This window comes from Sinocyclocheilus anshuiensis, unplaced genomic scaffold (assembly GCF_001515605.1).
Source record: "Sinocyclocheilus anshuiensis isolate Anshui unplaced genomic scaffold, SAMN03320099.WGS_v1.1 scaffold81, whole genome shotgun sequence".
In the NCBI taxonomy this organism is placed as follows: Eukaryota; Metazoa; Chordata; class Actinopteri; order Cypriniformes; family Cyprinidae; genus Sinocyclocheilus; species Sinocyclocheilus anshuiensis.
The window spans coordinates 660,723-674,199 of NW_015537945.1; the positions used below are offsets into that span (position 1 = coordinate 660,723).

Here is a 13,477-nt window from a genome sequence, read left to right on the forward strand (position 1 = left end):
ATATATATATATATATATATATGTAATAAAAATGACAAAAACGTAACAAAATTACTAAAGCCTTAACTAAAAGTAAAGTGAAGGCAGAAAATATAAAAATAAAAATCTAATTCAAATTATAAACAAAAACTATAATACTATATAAGTGATACTAAAATAACATTCTTTAAATGAGGAAAAAATATTTTAAATCAATAAATCTAATAAATAATATTTATAGATGTCTATATTGTCCACTATATATACATTTAAAAAAAAATTATGTTTTATTTAGATCCACACTCTTATACCCGGTTCATTATAACAATTATTTTTTTAGGATTAAGGTGTCGTTCTTATGGAAGCCTAAAAATAAAGGTAATTTCAACTTTTTATCTCACAGTTATTACTTTTTTTCCAGCACTTAGAGCTTATATCTCATAATTCAGACTTTTTTCTCACAATTCTGAGAAAAAAAGACAGAAGTGTGAGATATAAACTCGCAAGAAACAAATGTCAGAATTATGAGATAAAGTCACAATTACCTTTTTTTAATTTAGTTTAGTTATTTATCTATCTTTAAGTATCTAAATATCTTTGCTTAAATCGACCATTATGATATTATGGTTGATATTAACTGGTTGTGGAAGTAGTATGTAGTATGTGAAGTAATATGTAGCATGCACAGTAAAAAGTATATTACACAGTTTTGTATATTTTGCATAAAAAATGTCTACTTTATTCTTTTTCTCCATTATATTTTATTTTCACATCATATTTCTTGATTTTTTTTTTGTGTATTTAAATTTTACTTTAAATAATCAATTTTGTTTTCTCATGATAAACGTTTGGATAAAATGTTACATTATTATAATCAATGCATGTTTAGAAATCGAAAAACGTTAATGCATTTGATGCACTAAAGTTTTTGAATACTTTATGAATAGTGGTTTAGTTGCAAGAAATAAAATATATTGAAACAAATCAAAATAAATTGAATATTACCCCTAGCTTTGGATCAGAGTCGTTGTTGAAACGATTATTTCAGTGATAAAACATGAGTCTGTACCTGCTGCAGGTGTCCCAGGACATTCACCCTGCAGTCGAAGACACCTTTCCTCTCAGCAGAGGACAGCTTATGGATGAAATCAGTGGTGTAGTGCTCATGACACTTCTCATTCCTAAAAATAGAGCAGTATCACATTTACAGTCTCATTAAGCTGCTAAATCTCAAGCATAAAGCCACAAAATAAAGGAATAGTTCACCCAAAAATGAACATTTGTTGAAAATATCCTCCCCCCTCATGCCATCCAAACTGTAGGTGAGTTTGTTTCTTCATCAGATTTGGAGAAATGTAGCATTGCATCAGTGTCTCAGCAATGATGCTCTGCAGTGAATGGGTGCCGTCAGAATGAGAGTCCAAACAGCTGATAAAAACATTACAATAATCCACAAGTAACCCACACCACTCCAGTCCATCAGTTAACATCTGGAGAAGACAAAAGCTGCGTGTTTATAAGAAACAAATCCATCGTTAAGATGTTTTTTACTTCAAACTGTTGTTTCTGGCTAAAATATGAGTCTATAATCCATAATAACGCTTCCATTATGTTTTTATCAGCTGTTTGGACTCTCATTGTGACGGCACCCATTCACTGCAGAGCATCCATTGCTGAGACACTGATGCAATGCTACATGTCTCCAAATCTGATGAAGAAACAAACTCATCTACATCTTGGATGGCTGGGGGTGAGTAAATGTTCAGGAAATTTTCATTTTTGGGTGAACTATTCCTTTAAAAATAATTAAAGAAATACAAATTGTTTCATTATTCATACATTCAATAAGCTATCATAATTAGATACTAAATTTAATGACTGAGGTAAACATGAGTCATTCATAACTGAAAGCCTTTTACATCAGTAAATCTGGCACTGTGTATTACACAAACTGCTTTGTCTTTGACAAATTGCTTTAGTTCCTTTTCTTTAAGTCGCTTTGGATAAAAAACGTAAATGTAAAGGTTTAAATTCCAACGCAACCCACATGACGTCGCCAGAGATACAGATGAGATCAGGGGAGACGAATTACTGTTACTGTATCTTATTTTACAGTATTTAATAGTTTTTTTTACAAACAGTTTTTTAAATCATTTATTTTTATGTCTAGACCTGTAATCCTCTTGTGATTAAAACAGTTTGTGAATTGCAGCAATGCAACAGTTACAGCTCTTGTCAATAGAATTGGTTGAACAGATCATGTGACACTGAGACCTGGAGTAATGATGCTGAAAATTCAGCATTTACTCACAGAAATAAATTACAATTTACAATATATTCACATAGAAAACAGTTATTTTAAATTGTAATAATATTTCATAATTTAAAAAAAATTTTAATCAATTAAAACAAGCATTCTTGTTGAGCAGAAAAGACTTTCAAAAATATTTTTGAAAAATCTTAATTATCCCATTTGTATTCCTATTTTTTTGACTGTGAGATCCTTAAGCATGCATATTGATTCTGTGACGTGGATGCAATAATTTAGGAATCTAAAAATGTGTTGCAGACCAAAAGCTGGACAGACCTCTCTGAATGTCCTTCTTCATTTTCTCTGTCAAATGCTCCACATTGTTCTAAAAAAGTGTCACACCAACAGCGAAACATTCTTCATTTACAAAAAAACTGCATTTATTCCTCTAGAATGAGCAGATGTGAGGAGTGTCACTCACCTTGAGGTCATGAATGTTGAATGGTTCTTCAAAAATATAAGCGGCGTCCGCACCGACAGCGATGCCTGTGGTGGGTGCCAGATAACCTCAGTATCCCCCCATAGTCTCCACCACAAAGACCCTCCTCTTGGTCCCTGTGGCTGACTGCTTGATCTTATCACAGCCCTTCATAAAACAAAGACACACTTCAGATCAATAACCGGACACTGGATGCGGTGAATCAATAACACAAACTGCATCTTTATTTAAAACTCATGCAATGAAGGGAGTAAGATTTGGCTGGTGACTTCAGATACAAGCAGTTTCAATACCTAGTACTCTAGTAAGCATAAAAGTAAATTAACATTTTAAATTGATCAGATGCTTTCATACAAAGCGACTTGCATTGCATGCATATATGGTATGCATTTTAAAAGTTCATGCATTTCCTGGGAATCGTACCCATGACCTTGGCATTGCAAGCCAGGCCAAAATACATGGGACACGTATTATTTATTTATCATTTTACGCCATATCAGCATATATTCATGGTAAACTCGAGAATAATAAAATTCTAAATAGTCCTAATAACAATGCTTCAATTAATTGAATACAATAATTTAGCAATAAAAAAACAAACAAACAAAAACTAAAAATTATATACAATCTTTCAAACTGATATTTGATCAAATACAGCGTGCATATAAATATTGGGTCAAATTGTCTGTTTTTTTTATTATTTTGCATTTATAATTGCCATTTCTCTGACTTTGTCAGCTATTTTGGATGCATTTTATATGGCTTAGCCTTGTCTGCAAATGATGCATGCATGCAATGCTGTCTTAGCATAAGGCAAAAGACGGCATCTTAAAATCATATTTATTATTACTTATATATTGTATATATATATATATATATATATATATATATATACTTATTTTTCTGGAAGAGAATTTGCGTTCCCTAAAATACTGCCTATTTATTTATTTAACTAAAAAATAAAAAAAATTTATTTGAAAGAAAATAAACGTTACCTAAAAATAAAACAAAATATTAAAAAACACTTATATCAACTTATTTTATTTCAGCTAGTTGCCAATGCAACTTTTCTCATTTTCATTTAGTTTAACTGGATATAATAAAATAACTCAAACTGAAATACAAATTAATTAAAAACTATATCGATATACACATTAAAAAACACAACAAAATCATTTAAATGAGAGCAAAATGAAAACAAAATATAAAAATAAAAACGAATTAAAAATATTAATAAAAACGCATTTGCGTTGGTGCATCTATGATGACTTAAATATGCCCTGAATATGTAGCAGGGTAATTATAGTTAAGTAAAACTAAAACTAAAAACATAAAAAAAATATATTTTAAATTAAATAAATGTTAACTGAAATAAAATATAAAAAAATGTAAATTTACTTTATTTCAACTAGTTACTAAAGAAACATTTATTTTCATTCAGTTTAACTTCATGTGGTAAATAACTAAAACTGAAATAAAAATAACAAAAAAACTACAGATATATTTAAAAAATAAACATGACAACACACAACAAAATGACTTAAATGTAACTAAAAATGAAAATAAAATATAAAAATAAAAACTAATTCAAAATTTGTATAAAGCTATAATAGTATCTCAATGAAACTAAAATCACACTGTAGGTTTTGAAATAGTCACAGTCTTTTCCAGTTGCCAGTCCGTTTCTTGCAAGCCACATTTAGATTTAGTAAAATTTCAGTTAGAGCAAATGAGTAAAAGAGAATATAAGAGTGTCCTGTACTCACGGCCATCGCTGCATTAACCGCGGTATCGCTGCCCAGACTGAAGTCCGTTCCTGGCACGTTGTTGCTGATGGTGGCAGGAATGATGCACATGGGAATACATAATTCATCATAGCATCCTCTTGCTTCAACCAGCTCCAGGATGCCCTCATACGCCTGGACGTGATGGAAAATACAGTCAGATATCATAAAGAGCGGCTCGGACATCGTCTGATATCTCATTTCGTGCTTCATGGAACATAATACAGGTTGGAAATGATGACAAAACTGTCATTTGTGGGTGAACTGCTTATTTAAGTGCATCAAATTGCATTGTATTGCATCGAAACACAGTCAAGTTTTCCTCTATACCTCAAAACCACCAACGACAAGCAGTGACTGGATGCTGAACCTGTGGAGATTTTCCACTAGTTTCTCCATGCAGGTGCTTGGGAGGGTTCTGGACAATATAGAGGGAACAAAAGCTCAGTTTCAAAGATGAAAGATGGGGTGAGAATGCATTGATTAGTAAAGGTGACTAACTAACCGTTTAGTTCCCAGCAGAGAGCCGCCCTGAACTTCATTCACCTGTAACATTTCATTCATATTAATAGAAGTATTACTATCACTGTTCTTTATGAACAACAGAAAGAGATGGGATAAAACAGGCCTAGTTCATTCTTATTTAAAGCCTTGCAATGCAGAACCCTTCAAAATAAAAGTCTGGGTCAACTTGAAGTGAACTGTGACAGAATTCTATTGCTATTGTGCAGTAGAATGTACTTCTCAAAGTAGTAGTAGTAAAGCTTTTAATTTGAACAGTTATTAAACCAAAAAATAAAAGGAACTGCTACATTTTTATTGAATTTACATTTTAATAAGTTGCATGCCTTGATTTAATTACCATTTTTATCATACATTTGTATTAAATTATAAATCCAGAAAAATTAAAACAGACAAGACAAGAATATTTGAAAAAATAAATTTTTTTTTAGGGTAATATTATTTACTGAAGATTTTAAATAAATGATTAGATTGTTAATGTTTTATGGATTCAATTAATTTGGCATGTTTTTAAACTTTAAAATGTTATTTTAATTTTAATGTAACCATTACAACGGAGTCCAGAAAAATGAAAACAGAAAAAACAGAATTGGTGAAAAAAGTAAATAATATTTTTATTATATATAATTATTAATTTTTTTAATAATAATAATAAATTGGAGGTTAAATTGTATAATTTTCATGATTTCAATTAATTAGACAAGCCTTTTGATTGCTAAAATTTAATTTAAAATGGAATCTAGAAAAATTAAAACAGAATTTGGGGAAAAAAATCAAATGAATTTTATAGGCCCTACATATATCTTTTAGTAAATAGTTTTTGACTATTTTTGTGTGTGTGTGTGTGTATAAAATAGGCCAAGGACATGCATTTCTTCTAAAAATGACAAACACACAAAACAAAATTACTAAAACTTTAAAATGAAAATGGGAAATCTAAAAATAAAAACATATAAATATTTCTAAAAACTATAATCATAACTAATTAGTGCTGTCAAACAATTAATCACATCCAAAATAAAAGTTTTTGTTTACATTATATATGTATGTGTACGGTGTATATTTATTATGTATATATAAATACACACACATACAGTATATATTTTGAAAATATTTACATGTTTATACATGTATATATTCATATTCTTATATTTTATATTATATATAAATATATTTAATATATAAACAACATATTCTTAAATACATACATGCATGTGTTTGTATTTATATATACATAATAAATATACACAGTATACACACATATATTCTGTGAACAAAAACTTTTTTATGGATGCGATTAATCATTTGACAGCACTATAACTAATCATAACTAAAATAACAGTTTCAGTCATAGGTCAGTCTCTCTGCACTGAGAGACTTTTATGAATTCAATTGATTAGACATGCTTTTTGATATTCAAAAAAGTAACAAACAAAATATAAAAAAAAATATTTCAGCTAGATGCGATTCTCATTTTATTTAGCTTTACTTGATGTACTAAAATAACTACAACTAAAATAAAAGTAATAAAAACGATATATACAGAAATATATACATATATACATAAAAAACAAATGATTACCAAACCTTTAGCTAAACTTATTTTCTGAAAAATATAATACATTTCATAGGGCCCTATTATTGTAAAAATTGTAATAGATTATTAAATTGTTAATGTTTTATGAATTTCCCTGATTAGACATGCGTTCTGATATTGAAAATGTAACTGAAGTAAAATAAAATATAGAAAGCTTTTTAGTTCAGTTAGTTAATTAAACCATTAAAACAGAACCCAGAAAGTAAAAAAAGTAAACACAGAATTTGGGAAAAATGAAAATTTCTTAGGGTCCTACATTTATTTATTTATTTTTGTATATGCAGCTGTAAAGTGAGGGTTAAAGTCGTGACGCTGTAGTGTTGATGTGTTACCGGGACCGCAGCGGGTTTCTGATAGGCCAGCAACTTATAAATGTTCAAACAACATCATTTGATTCATTATTACTCATTTACTGTATGTGGAAAACAATCAGCTGCAGCTTTGACCTCTGCAGTGAACGCAGATAATGATCATGTGAATCTCACCTGCCCCGAGGCTGGATGGCCTCTTCAAAACGCTTTTCATTCATGGCCCCCTGAACCTCTTTAGTTTTGAAGAAACAGAGTAATGAGAGAAATTATTTGAGACTGGCTGTCAAATTCATTAGTGTGTTGCACATGAACTGCTTTGTATATCAAGATTTTTAGAGATTTTTTTGAAGATTATCTGACCCAACTTTGGTGAAATGAAAAAAAATGAAGCTATAATATAATTATATTAAATATATAAATATAAACAAAAATACAAAAAACGACAAAAGCACATCAAATTACTAATTGCTAATTCAAAATATTAAGTAAAACTAGAGGTAACTGTACAATGCAGTTTTATGTGTTAACTACATTCATTAACATGAATTAACAATAAAAAATACTTCTGAAGCATTTATGAATCTCAGCTAATGTAATTTTTTTTTTACATTTACTAGCACATTATTCAAATCAAAAGTTGTATCTGTTAATATTATTTAATGGACCTGAAATAATATAAAATAACAAAGAACAGTTGTATTTTTATTAACTAATGAAAACAAAGAATAATAAATACTGTAACAAATGTATAATCATTGTTAGTTAATCCATTAAGTAATGTTAACTGAAGGGACTTTATTGGAAAGTGTTACTATATTAGAATAGAATAGAAATGTGAGAAATTATTTGAGACTGGTTGTCAAATTGAATGCAAACTGTTTGGTATTTGTGGCCCTGGAGCCCAAAACTAGTCATAAGTAGCACGGTTATATTTGTAGCAATAGCCAAAAATACATTGAGAGTCAAAATGATCGATTTTTATTTTATGCCAAAAATCATGAGGATATTAAGTAAAGATCATGTTCCATGAAGATATTTTGTAAATTTCCTACCGTAAATATATTAAAACTTATTTTTTGATTAGTAATATGCATTGCTAAGAACTTCATTTGGACAACTTTAAAGATGATTTTCTCAATATTTAGATTTTTTTGCACCCTCAGATTCCAGATTTTCAAATAGTTGTATCTCAGCCAAATATTGTCCTATCCTAACAAACCATACATCAAGCCTGGTTTCCTGATAGGCCGATCACACAGGCGGGAGTGTCTGGCCCCGCGTCCACGCCCATCTTGCTGCTCTACAGGACAAAACACAGAGGATCAAAACATCCACAAGCTTTCTTCAACATGATGAAAACTGATAATCACATCGTGACTGAAAATGATTCTGCGGATTTAACTCAAATGCATTATATAAAATATAAAAATAAATGATATTAACTAACTAATTGAATAAATAAGTTTATTTAAAATAAAATAAACAACATACATGTAAAATAAAAAAATAGAAATATTTATTACATATTAAAATGATTTGGGGAATGGGAAAAATATAAATAATAATAATAAATAAATAAAATAATTATTAATATTAAAATGAATTATTTAAAATAAAATAAATACATCAATAAATGTAAAATAACAACAGAAATATGTATTACATATTTAAACTAATGTGGCCCCTTCAGTGGAACAACTTAATTAAAAGTGAAATACGTTTTGCTGGTAACTTGTAGAATAGCTTCTTATAGAATAACTTCTTTAAATGATGAGTAGTTTGTATCTTGGGAAACTACAGTTTCAGAATGGTTTCCTGAACACTGTTGCTGAGTAACAGACTTGCCCTAAACGGACTTTGATAAGGCCTTCATAAAGATTTATGAGATTCTTCTGAGCTTGAGTCAGACTTTCAAATACAGTTTTTTGGCAGTAAACGTTTCTAAAGTTTCAATTCAGTCATTAATCTGATGACAAACTATGAAGCAGAAAGTAAAGCTCATTTGAATCATTGTGCTCAACATTAGAGCATGTTATTGTACTGCGATATGAAAACATGGATGGAATTACAGAATCCAATCACAAAACTGAACATTTCACAGAATTTTGCCACTATTTTTTCATCCATGTTTTCATTTAAAGAGCAAACCTCTATTGTCCAGCACTTTGTTTGCAATAAATTATATTTGATTACATTTTAAAAGATTAATTACAGTTTCATGCATTCATTTGATTACCACCGTTTTTGATAATAAATCTGTATTATCACAGAATTTCGCAAAAAAAAAAAATAAAATAAATATATATTTTTAAAGAGCACTATTATAGTTAAACTTTTAATAAATTATTAAATTGTTAATGTTTTATTAATTCAATTGCTTATACATCATTTTGATTATTACAATCTAATTAAAATGGAAAACATAGAATTTGGGAAAAAAATAAAACAGATTTCATAGGCTCCTAATAGTGTGTGAAAATATCTGGATACAGTTTTCATTCATTTTAATTAAATTTAGTTATATCAAGTTAAACTAAATGCAAATGAGAAATGTTGCCTTTAAAAATAGCTGAAATAAAATTCGTTTATATATATATATATATATATATATATATAATTTAATTTATGTTTATTTTATGTCAAGTAATGAAGGAAGTATTTCTTTATGGCTTTAGTTAAATATAAGAACCCTGTCTGGCATTTATATCACCCTATAATTATAATGAGCAGAAGAGGATAAAAAAAAAAAAAGTGCATAATTTTCATGGAACTTATGTCAACAGCCCGAAAAAAAAAGGGAAAAATTTGGGGGGAAAAAGTTGAAAAAAGAAAGAAAATAGAAAACCACTTTTTTTCAATGAGCATTATTACTGTTAACATTTTAGTAACTTATTCAACTGTTAATGTTTAATGAATTCAGTTGCTTAGACATTATTTTTAAATATTAAAATGTAATTAAAATGGAACAAATGAAAATGGAAAACAGAATTTGGGAACAAAACAGAGGTGGACAGTAGTGAAGTATTTATACTTTACTCAAGTAACTTTAAAAAGTATCTGTACTTTATCAGATTTTCTTTGGAAAACTTCTACTTCACTACATTCCAAAGCATAATGCCTTTTTTACTGCACTACATTTCATAAATAAAAGTTTTGTTTTTTTTTACCTTTAAAGGGGTCATATGATGCGATTTCAAGTTTTCCTTTCTCTTTGGAGTGTTACAAGCTGTTCGTGACCGACCGTGACGTTACAGTCAGGATCACTAATATGTACGCCCCCAATATTTGCATATACCCGCCCATGTTCTATGCCAGCCGAACCATCAGAAGTTCTGTAGGTATTGTGAAGAAACAAGCGAGGATAATAGCGAAAATGGCAGATCATGGAAATAAATGTTATGTTCCAGGCTGTGCAGGGGATTTGATGTGCAGGGATGGGTTGGTGACAGTATTCAGAAAGGCACGGAAAACAAATAACGCGCGTTCTAATAAAATAACGTGAGCCACTAAAGGGACATTGTTTAATGGGAATGAATTTGTATTTAGCGTGATTACAATTGAATAAAAACGTTAGAAATTGATAATTATATAACGTTTCCTTTCCACGGTTATTCAAAAAGCGAATAAATGATATAACAGTTATAGAAAGTGACATCACCAACACTGATCTACCGCGAGTTTAAGCACTCTCAAAAAAACAAAACTATTGTTATAATCACTGAAGCTGTATACACTGTTACGCTGACTCATCTGAACTCCTCTGATTGGCCATTGCATTCCTAAGCTCAACAGAATTGTGTGTGATTGGTTAAAATACGCAACTCTGTAAAAACGCCTAAAATGAAATACGGTGCAACATGAGCAGTGGATTTATTGATTTATTTACTGTATATTGCTGCTGCCACACAGATCTACCGTATATCAGAAGTTTAAACTCATATGGTTTAAACCACATGATTTCAGCTCGATAAACATGATAATCAGAACCATAACAGATGTTTTTAGCAGGTCCGAGCTGTAATGGCATAGCGCTGTTCTGGAAAAGGGGGCGGGGAGCAGCAGCTCATTTGCATTTAAAGAGATAGGCCCGAAAAACAGCGTGTTTCTGCTTCCACTCAAAATAGGCATTTTCAAAATGATATTATAAATGATCTGTGGAGTATTTAGAGCTGAAACTTCACAGACACATTCTGGGGACACCAGAGACTTATATTACATATTGTAAAAAGGGGCATAATATGTCTCCTTTAAGAACATGTAAAATGTAGTACTTTTTTGTATGCAAGTAAAAATTTGAATTACTTTAACTTGAGTAAAAGTAAGAAAGTACTAGATTTCTAATGTAATTAAGTAATATATTATATTTAATATGAAACGTAGTGCAAACGTATGCTTTGGAATGTTGTGAAGTAAGAGTTTTCTAAAGAAAAACACTGATAAAGTACAGACACTTGAAAAGTACTTTTACAGCAGAGTAGAGACACTTCACTACAGAATTTGGAAAGAGATAGAGCGGATTTGATAGGGCACGCTCAGTGTGATTCAGTACCTTTCTTCAGCAGCTCATGGAGGAGTGCGCTCCACTCAGAGCGGAAGATGTTGGCCCCGGTGAGGCTGCCGTCTCCTCCACACACACACAGATTCGAGATGCCGCGTTTGACCAGGTTAAAGGCAGCAGCTAAACGGCCCTCTCGTGTGGTGAAGGCCTTACATACGCGCTGCCGATCACCGTTCCTCCCTGAGTGAACAACACGCACCACTGCAAATCATGCATTTGTGATCAGTGTTTTTAATCATGCAGAGGCGTTTATTGCAATGCTTCAACAAGAGGAATAGGTTCTAATGCATGTCAGCGCAGCGGCCGAACGGTCACACACATGCATCAGAGTCAAGCATTCAAAAGAAAAGTAAGCAGAGCAGTCAAAACACAAACTCTCCAAATCAGGGACTCACAATCTTTCCTGGAAGAATCTACACAGACACCATAAAGGCATTATTAAAGTAACCTAACAGTAGACAGAGTGACTCGTGCACTATATTTATTTGACCCTCTAACTCTAGCACTCTCTATAGAAGCCCGTTTCCGCCACTGAATACAATTTTTTAAGAAAGGTTATTGCGATTTTTTTATCTCACAATTCTTACTTTTTTTTCACAGAATTGCGAAATATAAAGTCACAATTGCTAGTTAAAATCCAATTTTGAGGCGGGGAAAAGACTGATATGTTCTCAGAATTGCGTTTGTTCATTGTGTGGTGATAATATGTATTTCTTTGTAACTTTCTCCTTTGCTGCCTATCTTGACCAGGACTCCCTGGTAGAAGATATGTTGTATCTCAACGGTACCTTCCTGGTTAAATAAGTAAATCAATCAATCAATGAAATATTCAAAGTTATTCTGTGCGAGAAACAGAACGTTACTCTTGTCCTTTCAGATTAAAACATGTTGCATTGATGCATCACATTCAGTTTCAACACGTGATGCTCAAAGCTGTTTTGACATCAAACCTGACGCAATGCATCAACAAACGTGATGAGATTTGAGAGTAGAGGTTTATCATTTCAGAATTTCACTGAAACAATAACGGCATAAGGGTTTGAAATGATATGAGGGTGAATAAATGATGACAAATCTTCATTTTTGGGTGAACTGTCCCTTTAAAAGTCTCCATAAACGCTTTCAAACAGGATTATATGTGAAAAACTGCAGAAAAATAATGGACACATTTCATGACAGAATCATAGAAATCTTAATTTTAAGATCTCTGTCTGCTGGACAAGTTGGTAATAATTTGATACTCAATTCAGACTGAACTCTCTGCATACAGGACAAGTGCATACAGTAGGCAACCAAACTAATGCATGGAAAAGAGCATTTAAGATACTAAATGCAGCTCCTATAGATGTTAATGTAACATCTCTGTTATTCTAAAGTGTTACATCAGAGCACATGCATCAGGACAGCTTACCAGTTTACCAGCTTAACTGAAGAACACAGAACAGACAGAAGAGAAAGCGAAAGAGCAGGAAGAGTGAAGAGCTGCAGAGCTTAGACACATTCGGCTCAAGAAAAACCAATGCGTTAACAAAACTAACAACACTATTCAACATCATTTTCATTCATTGAAAAAGAGCTGAAATCTAAATATTAGATTTTAAAATAAAAAAATGCTTGGAAATGTTGCCTTGGTTTAGGTTACTAAAATGTCTAAAACTGAAATAAAAATAATTTAAAGCCAAACAAAAAAAATAAAATAAAAAAAACCGAAATAAAATCACAAAAGCAGAAAAAAATTAAACTTAATATGAAAACTGAAAAATAAAACCCAAATTGAAATATAAAAAAATACAATAGTATTAAAATAATATTAAACTAACACTGCACAACAGCAACAATAATAATAATAATAATAATAATAATAATTTAATATTATTATTTTTATATTTTCCATTTTATTTATTTATTTTTAAGTTTTAGAAATTTGGTTGTGCTCTATCATTGAGATGAAGAACACTTTAGAACTAAAACTAAAA

The 13,477-nt window shown here is 30.6% G+C and overlaps 1 pseudogene; it reads right to left on the bottom strand.

The window, feature by feature from the left end:
- Positions 1-13,477, bottom strand: part of LOC107663957 (ATP-dependent 6-phosphofructokinase, liver type-like) — a 15,052-nt pseudogene that overhangs the window by 972 nt on the left and 603 nt on the right.